Below are 21,794 nucleotides of genomic sequence, written 5' to 3' on the forward strand. Positions count from 1 at the left end.
CTTGACTTCAGCATGTGGAGAAACAATGTCATTTGTGTTTGTGGAGAGTGAAAACCAACCCTGTACAAAGATATCACACCTTGTCCCATGCTTTTACAACTACTTTCATGACCTGCAAGTTTGGTGGGTCTTGAGCAGTCACCACATAGTAAGCAGGAAAGGCTGTTATTTCAGAATGCACCTGGAAAACTATAGAAGAGGGAGAGTTTACCCATCTGTACAAAGTATGGGAAAAGCTATCTTATTAAACATATCACTCGGAATCCAGCAGAACTTGTGCTTCAGTGGAAAGGAAACCTAGCACAAGCACAGAATCTTAACGAGAGCTCTGTTTCTTCAGCAAAATCGGAGAAAGCACACCATAGGTAAAAGCCCTGTTCCCTTCTCCCCTCCTCTTGTTCACCAGATAGTGAAAAATGCAGCTGTCCATATAATGCCCAGAATCTTCAAGTTAAAAGAAAAAAAATTAAGACACAGGAGCCACCATGGAAAAAATTTCAAGGACTGTGATTTGAAGTGAGTCATAGCTCTCTTCCACTAAGTTTATGGAGCAAGACAGCTCTTTCACTGTCTGCATATAGGGGGAAAGACAGTTCTCTCCCACATGTTTCTGCCCCAATCCAGGTCGAAGGGGTATGGACCTCTTTTCTGCACTGCCAGCACCACCAGAAGAAGGATTAGCTGGGGCTGACACACTGAGTTGTCCAGTGGACTCAGTCCAACTGCTACACCCTCTGCAGCTGGAGCACAGTGGTGTGCGGAGGAGAGCGACCGACAGCAGCAGCATGCATCCTACAGACATTCATTTGTTGGACCTCTGCTCAGCTGGTGCCTCTCTACAGCATGACATTTGGCAGAGACATAATGTACCCTTCCAGAGCACTCAGAGTGTGCTCCCTTCCTCACCCTCCTTTGGCTTTCAAGAGCCATTATGTAGCTTAAAGTGTTTTGTGAATGCAGCTTCCTTTACATCTGCTGGTGAGGCAAAAACACCAAAAACAACACAAAACCCTCTTTAATGTGGATTGCAGCAGCAGCAGCCAGCAACTGTTTCACCCTGTCAGAGCAAGGAGCATTTTGAAGATGCAAAACAACCTCAGCAAAAGAAATCACTTAGGGTGGGAGGGTAGTAGAAGAGAATAAAAAAGATCTTGATTGCCTCAAGGACAAAGGTAAGCTGGGTTCACAGGAAAAACAAGCAGGTTAGTAGCAGTCAAGGATTGTGAAATGCTGGAGGTTAAATTCTTATGATAAAACCATAGCTTAAACTTTTACTTAATTACATCCTTGTACAAAGATTTTCTGTTTCCTTACATCTTCTGAGGTATCCAGTGCTTTGCACAGTGTGAAACGGGATACTGAGTGATACACTGTGAATCTAGCCCCTTCTGACAAGTCCTGTGTTCCTGTCCTCCTATGAAAAAAGGACAGTTTTCCTGACGGATCTCCTCTCTGGTCTGTAGAGAGAAAGCTGACATTTTCAAACCTCAGTAAAAGAGGAAAAAGTCAGCATAGAAAAATTCCCTTGAAATAAAGAATAAAAAGGCACAACAACAAATTCTGCAAGTTAAAGATAAGGCAAGTGAAAACAGATATGGCATGTGAGAATAAGCAATATGAAGGAGTCTTTATCTCATGAAGTCTGTAGGTGAACGCTGGATAACTTTCTGCTTCAAAGCAACAGAAACAAACCAAAGAGATGACACTGCAATTACTTCTTTAAAAAATTAAAAAAAAATAAAAATCAACAGCTATTGCATTTTGAAATTGTGTTAGCTGGGCAACTTCATTCTTCAACACATGACAGGTAGAGCACACCAGTTGTCTAGTAAGACTTTTGAAAGGTTGAAAGCAAATGACAAATGGTTTATGTTCCCATTCTTAACATCTGGAAATTATAATTCCAGAAACATGCATGTTAAAAGTAATTCTCTATACCTTGAAAGGATTGCAATTTTATAGAGACCTGTGAGCAATTTCATCATTTACTCAAAGTCATGTTCTTTTGTTTATACGTTTCAAATGATCCTCAGACTCCAGGTCGGTTCTGTAAGGCATATTTCTCACCACCTTAATACTGCAGCAGTAGTTACTTACTGGAACCTCATTTGCCCTAAATCACAGTCATGCTGCTCTAGGTTTTAGTAAAGCAGAGGTTACAGTCATGGGGCAGACCTCAGTTCTGTGAAACCTGCTGATAAAGGAAGCTGCCAGTAAAAGTAACAATGGATACCACATAGACTCCTACAGATGTCTTGTCACATAGTATTGACCCCACATTCAGCGACACAGAACAGGAAGATATGTCAGCATTTTTTGATCTTGCCCTGTTTTCACCAGGAAAATTGTCACTGATTTAATTCTAATCACTGGACCAAAAGCAGCACAAGTATTACCTGGAGCAGAATGGGGCTGTTTCATACAGAAATCCTTGTTGTCAGTTAAGACTTGTGGTATTGGTTTCTCAAGCAGTTTAAAGCTGAGGCTGCTCTGCAGATTCCCTGAAGAGTTTCCTTGTCAGTGTCATTATTCTTTATTACTTTGAGGGCAGATTAGACAAAATCCAGCACATCTGTTATCTCACCATTTTGATGGTTTAAGATTAATGGCTGTGATAATAGCCTGCAGTGCAAGTCAAGGCAAGAAATTTTGGAGAGTTCAGTGTCTTCCATAAATCCACATATGGCTGCTTTTTTGATGTAATGAATGCAAATGTTGAACACAGCCAGGATGAAGTTATGGTGTCCTTGGAGACCTGTCTATCCTCAGCTTTCAGCTGGAATGGCAGCTTTTGCAGAAGTGCTGATGGGACTGCAGAATCCACAAAAGGTGAAGGAGAAAAGAAAGAAGGGGTTTTGCATTTGAAATCTCTCTAGTCTTTCCTTGGACAGAAGAGAGGGTTCTACCACGTCTCTGCCCTATCATGACAGCCCATTTGTGTGAGCTCCATGAGCTGGTATGTAAGTAGCATTCTCAAAAGCTAGAGCAATATAACAGCTGAGTGTAAGGGCTGCAGACCATGAATAGCGGGGACCCAGCTGGAGATCACTAGGTGAAGACCAGGTGCCTCCCCAAGTTGCCAGAGTATAGAGCTGTATGCCCTTTGGTGAGGGAAGGAGAAAAGGGGACTGGAGAAAGGTTTCATTTTCAGCTCTGACCAGGTAAGCACCTCACCAGTCAGAGATCCAGGTTTGGTCAAGCATGCAAACCAATTGCATGTCTTTGTCCTGCACAAATAAGTCAGGAAGATTCAGGCCAGTCAGAGCAGTTTGGTGCCCAGTCAGGTTGCATTTTAATCCAGTTTTAAAGCAATGCTTCATGGAATTATTTGGAAGATCTGCCCAAGAGCAACTGATCAGCAGGTCTAACACCTACTCCTCACCTGTGGCACTTGACAGAACACAGGGGCTTCCTCAATTATATTATTCCTTGAGACCTAGATAGAAAAATAGCTGTTACCTTAATCACTGAGCAGAGCTTAAGAAATGCATATAGTCTTCACAAATTGTCATTTTACATAGTGCTTTATTTTTGTTCCCTGTGTCTAAACATGGTGTAATGTTTGAGATAGAAAGTGGTCAGAAAAATGAGTTCTTAATGTAGAAGCAGTTCAATAAGGAATTATTACACAACTTTGCCATGTTTTCGAAGTACAGTATCCAGCTTACACAACTTCAATACAAAAAGTCTCAACTAAGCATACTGTCTCTGAAACCAAAACAACAAAAAAAAAGAAAAACGAATAAAGAAGATTTTGGATGATGGCTCTTACTAAATATACTCCATCAGAATATAAGCAAAAAAATCTCTATAAACAGTGCACCAATTGCAATGTCAGAATTAATAGCATCATCTACCAATAAAGTCCAATCTATTAACAATAATTCTTTTTTTTTACTGGGTCTTCTCAACTTTTTCAGATAGCAAAAGTACTATTCCTCCCTTCTCCTCAGACCCTGAAGTCAACCCTTTTATGTTATTTTAAGAGGCTAAACCACAAAGCATACATAGAGTGAGGTTGATTATTCCCAGCAGCAGTTCTGGCAAGAGCAGGTTACAAAGTGTTCATTCTGGTTTTGGCCATTTATTCAATTACACAGGTAAACAGACTATGAAAATTCTATTGTATCTGCCTATTCTAGTGATTTGCTAGATGAGCTCTTTTGACATCTGCATAAAAAAAAAATCGGTTTCTACTCATTATAACCCTGGGGAAGGATCATTTATGATTAGGCTTTGGATTATTTTTTAAGCTTTTTAAGCTTCTCACATGGAAGGAAATAAACTTAAATTACTTAAATTTGTGCCCTTCCAACCTGGTGGGACTACTAGCTTACACATATGATGATACTCCTATCTATATATACTGGTAGAATTAATCTTACAGGGTATAAGAATATATCTTTTATAACTGAAAGACAAAACGTTGTTTCTAAAAGCAGCACCTCGGAAGTGAAGGAAGAACAGAAATGTAGGAACAGGAAGGCAGCTACCTTGTCCATCATAAAACTTAATACCCATTGACTTAAATGTGTTTGCATATGTAAATCCAAGATATCACACAAAAAGCATGATTAGCCCCTATGATATCACAGATCAGTAGCTGTTGTTAAAAAATAAAGCCCCAGGCAGGTTTCCCTATTTGCTTCAATCAAGTGGAGCGTTCAATAGCCTATTGATTTCAGGAAAGAGTACAGTTTCAGTCCTAAATCTGGGAAGTATCAGTTATTACATTTTTCAGGCATGCCCAGTATCTTCCTGCTTTCACATGGGTGGTTCCCTCTCCAAATGAAATTAAATCAGAATGAAACCATAAACCATTACCAAATATGGTACCTTAAAGGACAGGATCTTAATCTTGTAATTAGGTCAGCTACTGCATGCTCAACTGTCTGTACAAAATTTGCATCAGACTCTGGCACAGAGGACGTTGTGCTGGATTTCACACTGGCAGAAGGTCAGAGCTTTTAGATGCAGGGGCAGAGACACTCTTGGCTCCTGAGAGGACTTTATTTTGTGAAGGTCACTGCCAGGGCTGCAATTCTTCCAGTCATACCTGCTGGTGTCTTTGAGACAGCTGCCTTGGGAACTGGTGTCTACCAGATGTGACAGCATAAGTCTATGCTTAGAAAACTCAATTTGTATTTGTACTGCCTATGGGGTTACAGCTAGACTCTGTATTAAGATAGACTCCTAGCAGTACCCAGTATTCACTGCTACCAGTACTCAGGATTACTTTAAGAAAAGCCACCGTTGTGCACTTGTACTCAAAGAAAGTGGAAGAAACACCATTATTTGTAGGAATTATTTAGCATCTTGCTTATATTGTCAGCAGACCGTTACAGCTCCTTCCAAGATATCTTTTGGGAAAGCCTGAGTGTTTTTTTCTGCCACTGATCAATGGCCTGTTTGTCTAGTAGTCACTGCATCAGCAGAATTCACTCATAATTTCCTAAACTCAGATAGATCATGGATATCTTTTAAGTCCTTTACAAGCTAAGAAAGGGACAGATTCCTTTCATTATCATAGTACAGATTTATGGCACCTGATTCTTCAAAAAGTGTATCTAGGATAAAAATAGGGATTTCAAATTGAGTTACTGATTTAGGAGAATAACAAAATATGCAGGTATATTTCTGTATGTATCAAATGGAGAACAGTACTGTACTCACGAGGCCAACAATTTTCTTCTGCTCTCTGAAGCTTGGATCCATGCATAGCCCTTCACTTTTCCTTATGGTTCTCTACAGCTATATCCCCTTTTTTCCAAATGTGTATTGAGTTTGGCATTCAAGTAGCCTTGCCACATGATATTCCAGCCACGCTACGCAGGACCTTGGTCTGTGTGCAGTAACAGAGCTGCAGGGTTCTTCCTTGCCCCTGTTGCCACAGAGAGCATGTGGGTGCTTCTTTAGCATACACGGTTGCACAAGGCTGGAGGCTACAAGAAGGGTCACTTTTTGGGTGCAGTGATCCCAGCATGCTGATTCCAGTACACAGAAAATGTGAAGAAGAGGAGTCTTGAGGCCTGTGTTCCTAGGCCCAGGTACAACCCTTAGCTGACCCTCTCTGGCCCTTTCAAATGCTATTGCAGGACCCAGGTTTCACAAGTGAATTTCATCTGAACTGTCTTTGGCATCCCCAACAGGCACATGGGCTACCTTACACATGGTATTGACTTACACCCTTCTGTCCTCAATATGGTTATGTGAGCCCTGGATTTCATTTACAGATATACAGATACTCACAAACACGAGTGTGTGCATAAGGTAAACATATTGACAAAACCATCTGCAATATGTACCTACTTAGTATAAACCATGTCAGAACGATCTGTTCCTCCAATGATTTCAGGCACTAACTCAAGTGCTCCACTCCATAGTTAATACAGCTCAGCAGAGGTAGGAGCACATGCACTGAGAACTGCGAGCTTGTATAATGCCTTCATAACAACTCCAGAAGGAATTTTCACTTTCAATTGCACCTTACAAGTTGTGTTCATTTAACCCTCTCATCTAATACTAACTGCAGCAGTCAGTATGTGATCACTGCTTCATCATCAGTGTTTTTAACAGGCATTTTGCTAATGCACATGCAGTACTTGCTGTAGTCAAGTTCAGCTCAGAGAAAAATAAGCAATCAGGCCAAAAGAGGGAAAACAGTCCACTTTATTAAAAGAGCACTTTGAATTGAATTTACTATTATATTCCTTTCACTGTCACAACCAGCTAGAATTTTATCTAATTTTCTCGTAGTGATTTCTTTGGGTTTTAGGTTTTCAGCAAGGGTAAAGTGTATCTACTAACCACTGTTCTTCTCTTCATTGGAAGTATATTTGGGGCAGGATAAGGAGTAACTGCTAAATTTTTGGCTGATACTTCTTTTTTCTGCCACACCCATCTTAAGTTACTCAACCACCTCCCACATACCCGCTATTTAAAGTAGTGAAAAAACATTTATTAAAACTGTCAAGAGAAGTGCTTGGTTTTCTTTAAAAAATGAAGAGATTGATGGGATAGGTCAACCCCTTTTTTTTTGTTTTGACAAAGAGCTAGGAAAATCAGAAGTTTGGCTAAAGCTTCATAGCTTTCAAGTATGAAAAAAACATGATCTGGGAAGAAAAAAACTGAGAAAAACTGCTAAAAAGCTATCATAAAAAAAAAGCGTTTAAAATGTTACTACAGAACATCTGTAGATGAAATACAGAAAAGAAAGAAGATTTGTTACCATTTTATTTTTGTCTCTCCCTTCCCCCTCAAATACAGCTTTCAAAACTCCTGAACCTTATGTCACAAAGTCCCTTGCCGTAGTAATAAAGGTCTCTACATGACCTTGTACATAGAATAATTTATGAAAATGTGTTTCCTTGCTGCTCAGCTACTCTGTAACCCAATTCCTCAGTCTGAGTCATAACAGCAAAGATTGGAATTAATAAATCCTGATCCTTAATACTATTTTACCTTGTAACAGCCTATCTTGCAGACACTGCTATGTGTGAATTCGTTGTAAACAGAAAGGCTTGGTATTCTTAATTATGTAATTACATTTGCTTTAGCCTCAATGGAATTGAGGAGGGTAACTCAAGAAGATAAGAAAATACTCTGGGGTCTTGGCACATAATACAGCAGAGGACATGGAAAAAACAAGTGCTTCTCTTACGCAGACCATGAGAGCAGTAACTAGAAGGTAGTCTAGATCAGTGTTAGCTCAGGATTATGAACTGTAGGAGTGACTGCTGGGTAGACATGCCCTTAGACAAAGGTGAAAACCTATTACTATTCACCTAGACAATTTTGCACTGATCTTCATGATGGATATATACTCTTTCTACAGTTAGGCTGTAACCACAGGCAGTGTTTCTCAATTCATGAAAATCTGTAAGACCCACAGTAGGGAGGAAAACATCAAACAGTGGTCCACAAAATGACCATAAAATAACAAATTCATATACTCCTGCAAGCATAAGCAAGCTGGCAAATTGCTGTGAAAATAATTTTTTAAAATCTAGCACCATTTTTCTCCGGTTGGAAATGAGAACCATGATGACAGCACCACACCAATTGTTCCTTGCATATTTAAATAAAAATACGATGGTCCTAGGATTTTAAAAGATCCCAACACTTCTCTGCAAAATAAAAGTGGAGGATTATAATTAATAGTAGTAGCTAAATTGAATTCTTATCTTTCCACGTAGCTTCCTATGCTAAGGGGACCATCCACATAAAAATGTCCTTCCAAAACCTTCCATGATGGTTTACACCCTTCTCTGACGCCACAGAAGACCTCTGGGTAGGGAAAAAGATACAGAGACTGGTGAGATCATTTCACTATCTCTAGATGTTACCACTTTCCTAGTTTGATTCCAGGTACTCCCGCAGAAGGGGTAGCAAGGTATTGTACATCTGTCATCATGAAGTTTATTTGTTGACGTATAGGAAGGTGTAAAGATACATGAGCTCATCCCTGCCTGGAAGTGTAGGAAAGGTTGCTTAACTCCTCAAAAGGAACACAGACACAAAAGTTCTTGTCTTTTAAGGAGGTCACCTAGAGAAAAAATTCCACTTTTTCATACACTATTCCTATTTAATGAATCAGAAGAAAGTTCGTTAAAATCTGCTTCTAGAAGAAGATGAAAATAGCAAAGGTCTGATTTAACTAATAGAGGGTCAAATGCTTCCTCTGTCAATGTGGTACAAATCTGGAGTTCTCATTAAATCAGAGCTTTAGCCTGGAAATTTCATACAGGGCACAGCAGAGACCATTTCTGAAACTGTGTCTCTTCAGGGTCATCACCAAGTAAATTAAGAGGAGGGAACAATCTCACATATAAAGGCATACAAGGTCTCAAAATTTTTCAACCAACTGAACAAAATACACTCTTCTATTAAAACAGGGGACCTACAGTTCCAGTTGTTTATACCTTCTGATTAACAGGCAATTAAAAAAAAGACTCAATGAAACAGAAGAAGCCTCCCCAGCCCCCTACGTGTCCTGAAGTATTTTAGGAGAAGGCATTCCCCTGTGCCCCTATAGCAGAGTATGGTGAACCTTGGTAGAATTGCTTCTACTCTCTCCTGTGGGAGAACTTTCCATCCTCGTTTTTTTACAAGGGAGTTACAAACAGAAGAAAAGCAACATATTGCCTGTGTTTTTCTCTATCTAGGTCTAAAATCCCACGATGCTGTATGTGAAAATGCCAGTTCATCTGTACTTTAAGCTTCATGCTTAGGAATATTCTCTGAATTTCTGATGTTTGAGTAATGAAAAGATAAACATAGAATCAGCGAAAAATTGGGTCTGGAAAGGATTTCAGAGAAGTCATCCAATTACATCCCTTTGTCCCAAGCCAAGAATATCTTTCAGGGTTTTAAATCCATGTATTAATTGTGATCTATTAAACCAGACTTGTAAACCACTTGTAATCTACCATAATGAAAAAGTAAAGCTTTTTCTGTATGAAAGCACTGCAGATACTGCAGGGTAGGGTTCATGAAAAGCACAGCTACCACAAGATTGAATATGCATTGTCTTGACAGGCCATTGGTGAAGAAAAGCAAGAGTACCAAAAATTTGATGGATACTAAATCCTGTTTACAGGCTCTCTTGCTTAGTGCCCTCATTGTAGTTATCAGCAATTTCCTAATGAAAAAATAAATTGATTTTTAAGGCTATATCTATCATTTTTATTTGTCTACATTGTCATTACATTATTACTTCTTCTGCATATCTCTTCCATCTGTTTTTAGCTCCCTGTATACCCACTAGATACAGGAAAATATTCCTAAGCATATAACTGATACACTCTGTCTCCAGAGAAACTAGATGATCTCTTCAAATCAATGACTTTTAAAAGGACAGAGGATATGGATTTGTACACTCAGCTTCTACTTCCCTGATCCCTAGCAGCCTGCAGGAGAGGATTGTTATTTCAACACAGTCCCTCCTCTCTCTCTCTTGAGGAATAACTTGGTGCATCCTAAATCACCTCTAAAAGGTATTACTCTTATTTCTTCTTAAAGCATTCAGAAAAAGATATTCCTTCCCTAGGTATCTTCTTTTGTTGATCGTCTATCCTTAGTGTAAGAAGTTTTACCCAATGTCTCACCAGGTCTTTTTTCTTCTCTTTAGCTGGAAGTTACTTTTAACTTTCCCCATGTAGAGGTCATGGAGAATGGTTTACTGCCGTCCCTTATGCAAGTATTTTAGCTCTGGAAAACAGCTACTGTTCATCTCCCTTCAGCCTTATATTTCTAAGATAAGCACAACTAATTTATTCAACCTTCCCTCATAGGCCGTTTCATAAATCTGTTACCATTCCTGGTGTTCCCTCCTGCACTCTCTCCAGTTTGTAACCAACACACCTCCAGTTCTCTGCTTACACTGGGACACAGTGCCCCAGCCCCGGCCTCACCAATGTCATTTTCTCCCACATCTGATATTTGATGTTCCTTTTAATAGGTATTTTTATTGAAGTGGCTTCCCCTTCTCCCTCCCCCAACAGCACAGCTGATGCAGACTCAGCCTGTGACCTACTGCATCTCTGTTACCCACCTTTTCTTTGTTCACTTTTTTTTTCTTTTCTTTTTTGCCTTAAACATAGTACATCGCATTTACACTTACTGGATTTCATCTTGCTGATACTGTGCACTTTCTCCAATTTATCAAAATCATATTTAATTTTAAACCTATTACCCATCGTGCCCTCAGCCCTTCCCAGCTCTACACCATCTGGATTAGCACAACATTTCCATTTTATCATTTAAGTCATTAAACAAGACATTATCTCTCTGCTACAATTAACCCTCAGGACATCACTTGCAACATCTTCCCAATATAAGGCAGAAAATAAGTCCACAGGCCATAAGTCTGTATCATGTTCTACTATGCTGTTTATGTGAATGTCTCATAGCAGTGTGTCAGGAATCAATATACCACATCTGTTTCTCTCATGCCCAGCACACCAGGTACCCTGTCAGGAAAAAGCATTAGATTAGACCTGATATTGTAATTAGCAGGACAATTTGGCAGCTACAGCCATACCCCATGGATGTCTGTGGGGAGTTTTGGAATGAGCATATTACCAGGTACTTCAGTTATCGGTTTGTTTGTTGGAGTGGTTTTGGTTCATTTGTTTGTTTATGATTCATGTATGATCAACTCATATTTTTCTGCTGTTGAATTCAGAAAACTGAAACATTCTTCTGTCCTGGGACTCAAAAGGAAAGCTCAAGACAAAACTGCAGATGGGTCCCCAGGAGCAGGAATTCAGTCCTTACGGGACATCTCTCTTCCTCCTACCTCCGCAAAATCTTACCGTTGCTGTCATAGCAACCTGTAGTTCATGTTGCTACTAGTACATCAAGTTCAACTAGTACCTTTCCACCTTTTGGTCACACGTCCTTCCCACTCAGCTGGTAATGTAAACCTATATTACCATGTGAATGTACACACAGCCATGCACGTAAAATCAAAAAGTGAAGACAAAGTAGAGATAGGGAGAAAATGATCAAAGATATCGTTAACTAGTACCATTTCCTAAATTATACCACTGAGAGTAAACGCTACCTTGCAAGTGTCCAGCCATTGTGTCTGAAACACTCTCTGGCTTGTAAATTCTCCTAGCAATTCTCCTGGGACTAGAATTGAAAAATCCACTGCACCTGAGTAATAACGTCCTGATCTTCCACCACCAAGGTCAACAAAAGAACACAAGTGTCTGGAGTATATTGGATGGGTTGATATCATCACTTTCAGAGACAGGTAGTCAAACACTTGTCCTGCAGCCTCTATATGTTGCTCAAAGTGCAGGACAAAAAGGTAAATAAATGTCCAATCCAGTGACTAGTATGAATCAGTGGTCTTTTACAGAATGCTCCCGCATTACAGGAACATAAATATACTTGGTCTCTATCCCACACCTGCCTGAAAGGAAGTTTTCTGTTTATCCCTGTCTCTTCCCAGTCCTCTTGATTTCAGTCATTTTAGCACAGCCCCCAGCCTCAGCAGTCTCAAAGCACAGAAACACACTTCTGTGACAACTTCTCTGTGGCTCCCATAATTTTGATTCAATTACACTTTGGTGCATAGATAAGAAGTATCAGCAGGAATTGGCTTCTAATTCTGTCACTTATGACAGAACTGCTATTTGCTGCATTGTGTGCACCAAGCAGCCTTGCTTTATTGCAGTTCTTTTTTATGATGATCTAGGACAAGCTTTATCAACAAAACAACTAAATTCCTGTTCTCTCATCTTTGCTTATGATCTGAAAGAAAATTGGCACTTGATATGTCTAAAATAAGTTCCATAATGGCAGCAAAACTGCTTAAATACATTCAGTGTGCTGAAAATACAAGATAAATGGCAGGCCTGGCTCATGTTAACAAGCTTTGCACTTTTTGTGTTCTTTTCATCTGTGACAAAATTTAGCACTTACCAGCCATTAAGGTTGCATTGTGCAAGTCAAAAACGCAGACATATATTCTGAAAGAATTTTAATCATATAATCACTGTATAAGACATTCAGATACTGTACGCTCAGATTTTTTTTTATTTTTTGTCCTCTTAATAAAACATGCACATAGACAAAATCAAGAATTCTAAGAGACAAGATTTTATTTATGTTCATCAAAACAGCTGTTTTGAAGATGGCAGGATTCATGGCATTATCAGGGACCACACAAACCAAAAAGGTCATATCCTAAAACAGTGAGAAAAGACACACGTGATGGTATGTTTTCAAACTCCAGAAACCTACAAATGATGCCAGAGGTGATTAGAGCAACTATATTACAGCAGTCTGCACAAGCAGGCAGTGGATATGTCACTCTTTAATAGCTGGCATTCAGAACAAAACCTGCCTGAAGTGAACATGGCAATTGTCCCCTCGTGCAGTTATCGCTTCTGGTTCCCTGCCTGTTCAGTCAGCGTGATGGTACGTAGTATCAGCACCTCTTTAGTATGGATCTGGGTCATGGGGCAGCAATTCACTATTCCAGGGCACCGCACAAGGAGAACAACAAAACAGACCTTCAAAAGAGCTCACACAGTCTAAATACAAGGAAAACAACAGGAGGGGGAGCTGCGGGGGGACAGGAGGAAGAACGCACCAGGTTGCTCAGCACAGCTTCTCAGCCTCCTGGCTGCCTGCCACTCTGCAAACTATCAAATACTGAATACAGCACCCATAAAAACCACAAGAAAGGAGAGAGGAGTGCAAGGTGAGTAGGAAAATACCATGTCTCCTGCCAGCCATCTCCAGGCATGTAAGATTTCATCTTTATGAAGAGCAAAGCTTCATCTCTGTTTTAATCAGTTCATTGCTGTGTGGAAAACATAGAGGTAACATCCTCGGACAGACAAAGAAGGGATGTAAATGAAAGAAGAAGGGTGCATGACTTCAGGTTGGCTTTGGGTTTGGCTGTCCCACTTTAAGTTAACTGTGGGTGTCTGGGCCTGCCAGTTCAAGATAGAGTGAGTTATTTCTGAAAATTGGATGTCTGAAAATCAGACAGTAGAAGAGCACTTTTCTCATGCTAGCCGTGTCTGGAATTCAAACCAAACAGAAAGTAATTTTAGGTTTGGTGAAATGTAAGAGGGAAAAAGGATAATCTTTCTCATGGTCTCAATTTTCAGGCTTCAGGAGCTGGAAAGATTAGAGCCATCTCCAAAAAAGCAAAACCAAAAAGCTCTTGAAATCACCCACTAAAATTTTTTCTCAATAAGCGAAAAAAGCCAACACTAGAAAGCTCACAAGATAGGCTATTTTCATATCCTTTTCAGGTCAATGAAAAAAATGTAGAAAAGCTTCTGAAAATTCTAGATTTTCAGAGCTCTCAATCTCTTCTCCTAAAGGAAGGACCCCAGATATTAAAAAATTCTCAGGCAAAAGGTAACTCTTGCAGCTTTTCTTCAGAGCACTTAAAAGGCCAGTCACTTTATCTAAACTGGGAGCAGAGCTCCTCAGAAAGGCTTTCTAGCAAAGCTTTGGCTGTTTGCTGAGCCCAAATATGTGGCTTTCACAACCTGGCGCCTCCAACAAAAGCAACAGCCAACTTGTATTATCAAAACTACGTTTATGAGACAAATACCTGCTAGGGAACAGAGGGACAGAAAACCAGAACCATTGGACTCCTGTTCTGGCTAGGAGTTTGCTGGATTATTATTCCATAAGGATGCTTTCCATCCTAAGGTCTGAGTATTTATTAATCTTAATTGATCAATCATTACAACATCCTAATACAATGACAGGCAAGTATTACAAGCCTCTGAAAAATTACAAGTGAAGTAGAAGTGATGAGAAATTCCTTTTCTGCTATGATTTTAGAAGTTTTCTTTGTTTCCTGGGTTGACATGAGCAGTAAGACAGAGACATACTTTGTCTTTCTTAGGAGTACATTTTTTTGGATCCCTGACATAGCACTGTAGCATGTCTTTACAGGACTGTTTTTAGCCAATGGCATGGGTTATATCAGGTGTTAGTTTCATCTTCATTTTCTTTAAACTGGATGATTTTTTACCACAAGGATTCCTAAGAAGTCTGTTCACATTAAAACAAATGTCAGTGAACATCCATGAGTCACTGCTCATTTGCTCAGGCTATTGGCCTCTGGCTATCTCAGCTCTTGACATATTAGCCACATGAAAAATATGCTCCCATTCCTAGTGCATTTCTAGAAACACAAGTCTGTCTGACTCTTCTTGTTAACAATCTCACATCTCATTCAGTAGCTTCACGAAAATCACGGGAATTACAGAAGGAAGGTTCTTCTCCTGGATGGTATATTTAAACTCTCCTACTTTGATCCAGAGCAAGCCCAAAGAAAGGAAGAGCTAGCTGAAATTTACAAAAACACACCTAAAATGAACATTCTGCCTTTTTTGTGTCCATAGCCAGAAGGATAAGAAAACAGATGGAATAAACCTATGTATTGACTTATAATTTCATTCAAGATTCAAGGTGCTCCAAAACAAAGGAAACAAGCTGTACCATGTTTTTAAATGCTTGTTTCGTCTGAAATTGCTGGCTTAAGAATCAGGTTGAAAGAATACATGAGATTCTAACTTGTGTGAAAAGCTCTGTTGTAAATTCACAGTCCAACTTTTCCACTTGTGTCAGGCATGTGTGGGGCATTTATTTAAAGTAGACTCCAAAAACTTCTATTCTCTATTCTTCTATTCTCTCTTTGCCTCAGCCTGAAATCTGAATGAACTGGCACATCAGTGGTCAGAAGTTAGCAAACTTAACCAAAGCATCTGCCCTGAAAAGCTTCCAGTGGATACTGTCAGAAAGCTTCCTAATCACCACGGCCTTAATAAGCTTTGCCAGTTGTCCTGGCAAGAGCAGGTCAGTCACACTCGTTGCTTTTGTTGACTCTTCAGTGCCTTCAATGTGCTGGTCACAAAAGCACATGGTCATACTCTCTTCTTGGCTTCTGTCAGGTAATGCCATTGACTACAATCTCTGTCTCATGAGTAGTCTACAATTTGACCTTTCACAACATGGAAAATGTAACACAGCTTTTGCTATTTTCTCTCTGAATGGCAGAATTTCATGTTTTCTGCTGTACTCTTTCATGTATTGCCATCATACTTTATTTCACCTGCTCATGACTGAGTATACTGAGTTGCTGTTTTCCCATTAGATTTGTAATGAACACAGAAAAGTCTTCATCAGCCCCAGTCCATGTGGATAGACTGGGTGTAGGAAAATATTTTGAAGTGTAAGAAAGGCATTTGATTCTAAGAACAGATGTGCCAGAGAACCAGGATTTATTTTTGTTTTGTTTTGTTTTACTGGGCTCACCATAAAGAAAAAAAAAAAGGGGGGGGGGGGGGAATACACAAAATTTAAGTCCAAATCTGGATGTGAATTCAGGTTAGTTCCTAGTCAACTTTTGCTTTGATTTCTGATTTCTAAGTAAAACTCTCTCACAAGTGCTGTCACCATATGCTTCCAATCACTCATCCCAAGCTGGATTCAGAATTACCTACACATGCATGATGCACAGCAAATCCTCCAGTTTAGAGGCTGCTGTGGAACTTTGAACAAATTGTATTTCATTTATGTTTGAACATATTTTCCATGTACATCCTGGATTCACCTGCCTCCACAAAGGGAGATGTTTGATTAGCAGTGGCACAATCCCAAGGCAAGCAGAATGGCAGTCTCCCCTTTCCTACCAGCCCTTGGGTCAGAATCATGGAGCAGGGTCATGTCAGGGGACTTCAGCTGTGTACACATAAGAGGTTCCTCAGCACATCACAGAAATACATATGTCTCCTCTCCAAATCCTTACAGCTGCCCATGTGAGGGTCAAGAGTCTGAGGGAAGGCATGACATCTCAGCACTGTGGCAAGCAACCATGAGTTACTGCCTCCTTATTCTTTCCCTTCTCTCTTTCTCCTTCCCAGCAGTAAAGCCGTATCTGTGATCAATGATAATTTGCAAAGCCACACTTTCACTTGTCCTTTCTGAAACCCAATTGTGGCCATCTTTTGTCAATGGCAATCTTTTTCATGGTCAGAAGAAAAGACAGACCATGTGGTTAAAGTATTGGATAGGAACTGTGTTTCACACTGAGCTCTTGGCTCTCATGCAGATTTACTGCATGTGAGGAATTAACTTATTTACTAACCATGAAGTTCTCATCTACTAGAGACATCAGAAACAAATATATAACAGGTTATTTCAGGCCCCACTTGTTTAGATTTTACAAAATCTAATCAGCATAATGGTATGCTATTTAAGCAAGGACCATAATTCGGACAGGAGGAAAAGAAATACACTTGGTTTAACAATAAAGCTGGTTTGTCCCTGGAACTGTGCAAGATACAAACAATATTGAATTATTGCAAGTCCGAACACATACTTTTTCTTGGAAAGAAAATAAAATTATTAGGTTAGCTTCGTTATTCAAGAATGAAAAAGAAGCAAGAAAAGTAAAACTGAAAGTATCACAAAATTTTCAAAATAACTCTTGTTTTAATACTGCAGAATGTCATTAACTTAAGAAGTCAGGTTTTTCCTGGCATGAATGGTGTGCCAGTTGTATGATATATCAGTTAAACCAGAGTGGTATGGCAGTTACCTAGTGGTCTGGTATTCCATGTTTTCTTTACCACGCTGCTGGTGTTGACAGGGTTACAAAATCTGAACTCCCTCCTTGTTTTCCCATTCAGGAGTAGGGGTAGTCTTTGCTAGGAGTAGTCTTTGACAGTTCCTCACTAATGCCAGTTTTGTCCCTTTTGTTTCTGAATTCCCTTACTTAGCCTGTCCAGTTCCACTGATGCCCCAGGACTTGGGGATGCTCTACCACCAGTGTGAGTTTTCTCTCCAACATGCAGCCTTCTTGCTCTTCCATGCTGCTTTGAAGAACAACACTCAGTTGCAGCACCCCCATTGACTTTTGAGAGGATGGAACAGAGTAAGATGTCTTCACCCCATAACAGGTACTTGCACAGTGGGTGTGATTCGGACCACAGACTCCCCAGCACTCTATTTAATTTGGTGCTACCTTCTCTGGGTGCCAGCACCAGAGATGGGTTTTATGCAGCTCAGCTCTTCAGTCTCCTCACCTGCGGCCTATTCCTATACTCGGCAAGGTGCAAGGCTGCAGCACTAACAAGGACTCATGTTTGTACATAGTTATGCCTTTGTCATCTCAAAAATCCTACTTGCTTTGTATGCTGCAAGGAAAGTATCTTATGACTGAGAGCTTTTCTATATACTCTTAACCCTTGTTAGCAAGACTGCTTCTTGTTAAGAGCTGATCAGACACAAAAGTTTGGCATTAAAACAGTGCACTTGAATACAGTAGAGATTTTTCTGAGATGTGCTAATATTTGTCCTCTTTGCAAATTAGTGTTCTGGGCAATTGTTCCTAGGCAAGGACAGGAATATTTAGTAGCAATTTTACCAAGCCTGGAGTATCTGGAGTGGCTTAAAATACATTTGGCTGGCTATTGGCTGCCTTGCCCAACCAGCAGCTCAGGAAAAATGTAGTGAATCATCACTTAAGTCAATGCATTCAGATGTAATCTTATTCTGTAATGTCCTTTCATGTTTACTAAGCACAATCTAATGAATTTTAGACTTTTGCCATAAAAATATGTGGAATTGTCCCATCACATTCCAAGACACTTTTAATTATTATTAATTGCATGTCTTCCCCAAATCTTCTATGAGACCTTTCAAAAAATACTACAATTCACTAATCTTTGTACCTTTTGAATACGCTGGCTTTTGGAGGCATAACCTAGGTCCAGGCAGCACTGAGCATAGAAAGCTGCTGTAGCCAGAGCTTCCAACATGCAGACCACTGCCCATTTACCACCTTCATGCGCTCATGATAGAAAGCCTCCAGCCAGGCCATAAAGCCATCTTGTTTTCACAGTGCTGTCAAGTAATATGGGAGAAGAAATACGTGTGTAAGAGAGAAATTACAGAGTTGGCCCATGTTCCCAAAAATAATCCTACGGCACCAGGCAATGCTGTAAGATTAGGAGGGAGACAAACAAAACCCATAACTTACTGTTTATTTTTAATACATCTTAAAAGATGTTCAGTCCTCTGCTCTGAGTCCCTCCTAATTTGAATGTGTTATAGTAGACGTTATTACCATTATATCAGTAATGTTTTCAAGCCCCTTTTCTCATCTTTGTTTAAATATTTGAACTCTCTTGAATCTCAGGCAAAGCACAAAATATCCAGTTTCCCCCATGAAATATTCATGTTACAGGTTAGAAGAGACAAAAACCCTAAACAATTGTCGAGGAGAGATTATAAACCTGGATTTATAACCACATTCTAACCAACACAAGGAAAAATAAATGGGTCAGTAGAGAAACAACAACAAAACCTCTCAAAGCAAAGGGGCCAAATCTTCAGCTAAAGTAAACCGCAGCTTCATTAAAGTCAATGGATCTATGCCTGTGTACAGCAGCAGAAAATATGGCTCTGGATCTCTGCTTCTACTAGTGGAGGCCATATGATAAGCCTTCACATGACTGAGTTCTCTTCATAAATGAACGATTGTGTTTAGCTAACTTTATACGTATGTTTCCTGTATGTGACTTGAGTAACATCCACGAATAATTCATGACAGAAAATGACAGATATACAGTGCTTTTCCATCATTTTAGCATGGGGCTTGTACTCAACACACTCAGATAGTATCATTTCTAGAGACTTAAGTCAGGCAAGGCAACATACTTTTCATGTAAGAAGTAATTGTTTGGGTAATATCTGATGTCTGCAATGCCTTTCTCACAAATGTGCTCATATTTGCTAGGATTTTGGCAACACAGTAAAGGACAAAAGACTGAGAATGAAGGTGAAGGTGCCAGACCCAGCTGACTTTCACAAAACCTTTCATGTGCAGAGATATTCAGCAAAGTATCTGCAGAGCCTTCAGTTGCAGCAGCAGTGCAGGCAGGTGTGGAGATGAATGTGTGACCAGCCACCCAGACATCTACCAGCCTTGATAGGAGTTGTAATAACAACTGGTGAGAGTTCATGATCCCCTTGCTAAGCATGAAGACACATGGCATGTCAGCAGCAGAGACCCAGGACCAGATCTGCTGCTCCATCTCTGCTGTTTATTCCATCCCATCAGCACATGGCAGCCATTAAGTCCACTGTAGGTGCAAATTGATTCACGGGCAGTTTTTAGCACAGTGAGTACAACACATTATCACCTAAATTATCTGAGAGACACTTTTCTGCCTGCTGTGTCCATTCAAGATCACCTGTGACACAGGGCAAACCACAGCACTGCCCAGAGGGCTTCGTCTTTGCAACAGAATCACTTATTTCACTCAGTTAATTACAGCAGACAATGTAATTCTTAGTGCACAGGCTTTTAGACAAAAATGCATAAATGTTCTTCCTCCCTCTCCAATTGCAGAGCATGCCATTCCTTTGGTATCCAGCACTTTTCCTCCTTTTGTACTGAGTATCCACAAACCCCATCTCTGGCTACAAAAAGTCAGTATCCTTATTCTGAATTTTCAACTGCAGCCATACTGCTGCTTGTCTGCTGGCAGAAATCTGGATTTGCCAGTGTGCTATATACCTCAAAAGTGTTAATCTTCTGATTGTTTTGATTGTTTGTGGTTTGGGGTTTTTTTTTTCTTTTCTCTCTCCTAAGACGTTGACCTTTTCAGCAAAGGTCCAATTCTTCAAAGTCAATTAGTGATTTCAGGCTCTCCATTTTAGTGCTTTCCACATCAGATATATCAATACTACCTCATTTTCTGAAAGAGCTCAGTATTCAGTCTTGGAAAACTGGACCTTTGGCATAACCAGTCACTAATCCTCAGTTCTTATTTTACTCCCTAGCCCCTCAGCCACAAATCTCTTATTGAGAGAGAGAGAGAGAGAGAGAGGGAGAGGATTTGTTTCTTTAATGACATATTCATTTACTTATCAAAGAAAAAAAGAGGTGAATCAAGACACAGGAGAAAAAACAAGTAGCAGCAATGAACTGTGAGTCAGACTTATACTGAGCCTGCAAGGAATGACTGTCTGGAATTGGGGCTCTACTGAATCTAATCCATCACAGATTGATGAAGAACACCCTCATTATTGCCTAGAGGAATTTTTCTAAAAGGATTTCAATCCAAAATTCAGGTTTGAGAAGGAGGAGGAAGTTGGTGAGTCATAAGGTTTTAATAAATCAACTTTGGCTGTGTATTTGCAGGATGATCTTACTTTCTCTCGCTTTGAATTAATGAAAGGAACTGAACTGTCCTTGATAACAGCCCATTAGGACTCTAAGATATAATTTTTCAAATAACAACTTTAACAATTACCTTCTATATTTCATTATTTACACAAAGTAAACTAATGTAGACTATTCCTTTTCAAAAATAACCTGCAGAGCCTATTTTATGTCTGGGCCTGTATACTGTAGAGCCTGGAGTACCAACAATCAGGAAAAGCAAGACTGTCTCCCTGAGTCAGACCTTCAAGGAAGAGTTGATGGTCAGAGATCACCATGCTTTCCCTCCATTTGCAAATGTTCCAAAAGGCAAAATATCAGAGAGAAAAACAGATGTCATGAGAGACATGGATATTAGAAAAATTTTGTGCAATAGCCAGGAGGATTTCATCCCCAACAAATAGACCTGGGAAATCACCAAAGGGCAGATCAACTCCAGAAGAATTAGTAGGAAGCTGAGAGTGTGTTTGAAGCAGACTGTCTGAGTATTAATAGACAGAATCCTGCTTGCAGCGGTCAAATCAGGACTCAATGTGGAGGAAACAAGGGTGCCCAGAAGAAACTCAGATAAGACCTTTTCCAAACAGGGCAGGGTATGGAGGGCAAAGGGCCTCTGAAGGAAATTGAAAACAGGGAGAAGTGGAAGAGATTTGGGTTTTGTCCTGCAAGCTGGAGTTGTTGCAAGAACAATGAAGGAATGAACTTTCTTCAAAATTTTCAAGAAGAAAGAAAATGATAGTAATTATCTGTGAAGGCACTGAAACAGCTTATGGACCAAAACTCATGGTGAATAATATACTCTTAAAACACTTTATGATTCTTTTTGAAGGACCTAGTCTCTCTCAGCTACCTTCATTAACATAGTTCTTCAAAAAGTTAATGCCAATGATAAATGTTCTCCTAAAGGAGTTTCAGGTTTACAAAATCCAGGTAAAGCACAATTAAAGGACCCCTACAACATTTTATTTGCATCTTAGTATCAGAAGACCTTGACAAAATTAGACCTTCAGGTAATTACCATACACTATGCCAAGGACTTTTTTTGACTATGAACATCCTAAGTAGCAAAGTC

Source organism: Aquila chrysaetos, chromosome Z, assembly GCF_900496995.4.
Source record: "Aquila chrysaetos chrysaetos chromosome Z, bAquChr1.4, whole genome shotgun sequence".
Lineage (NCBI taxonomy): Eukaryota > Metazoa > Chordata > Aves > Accipitriformes > Accipitridae > Aquila > Aquila chrysaetos.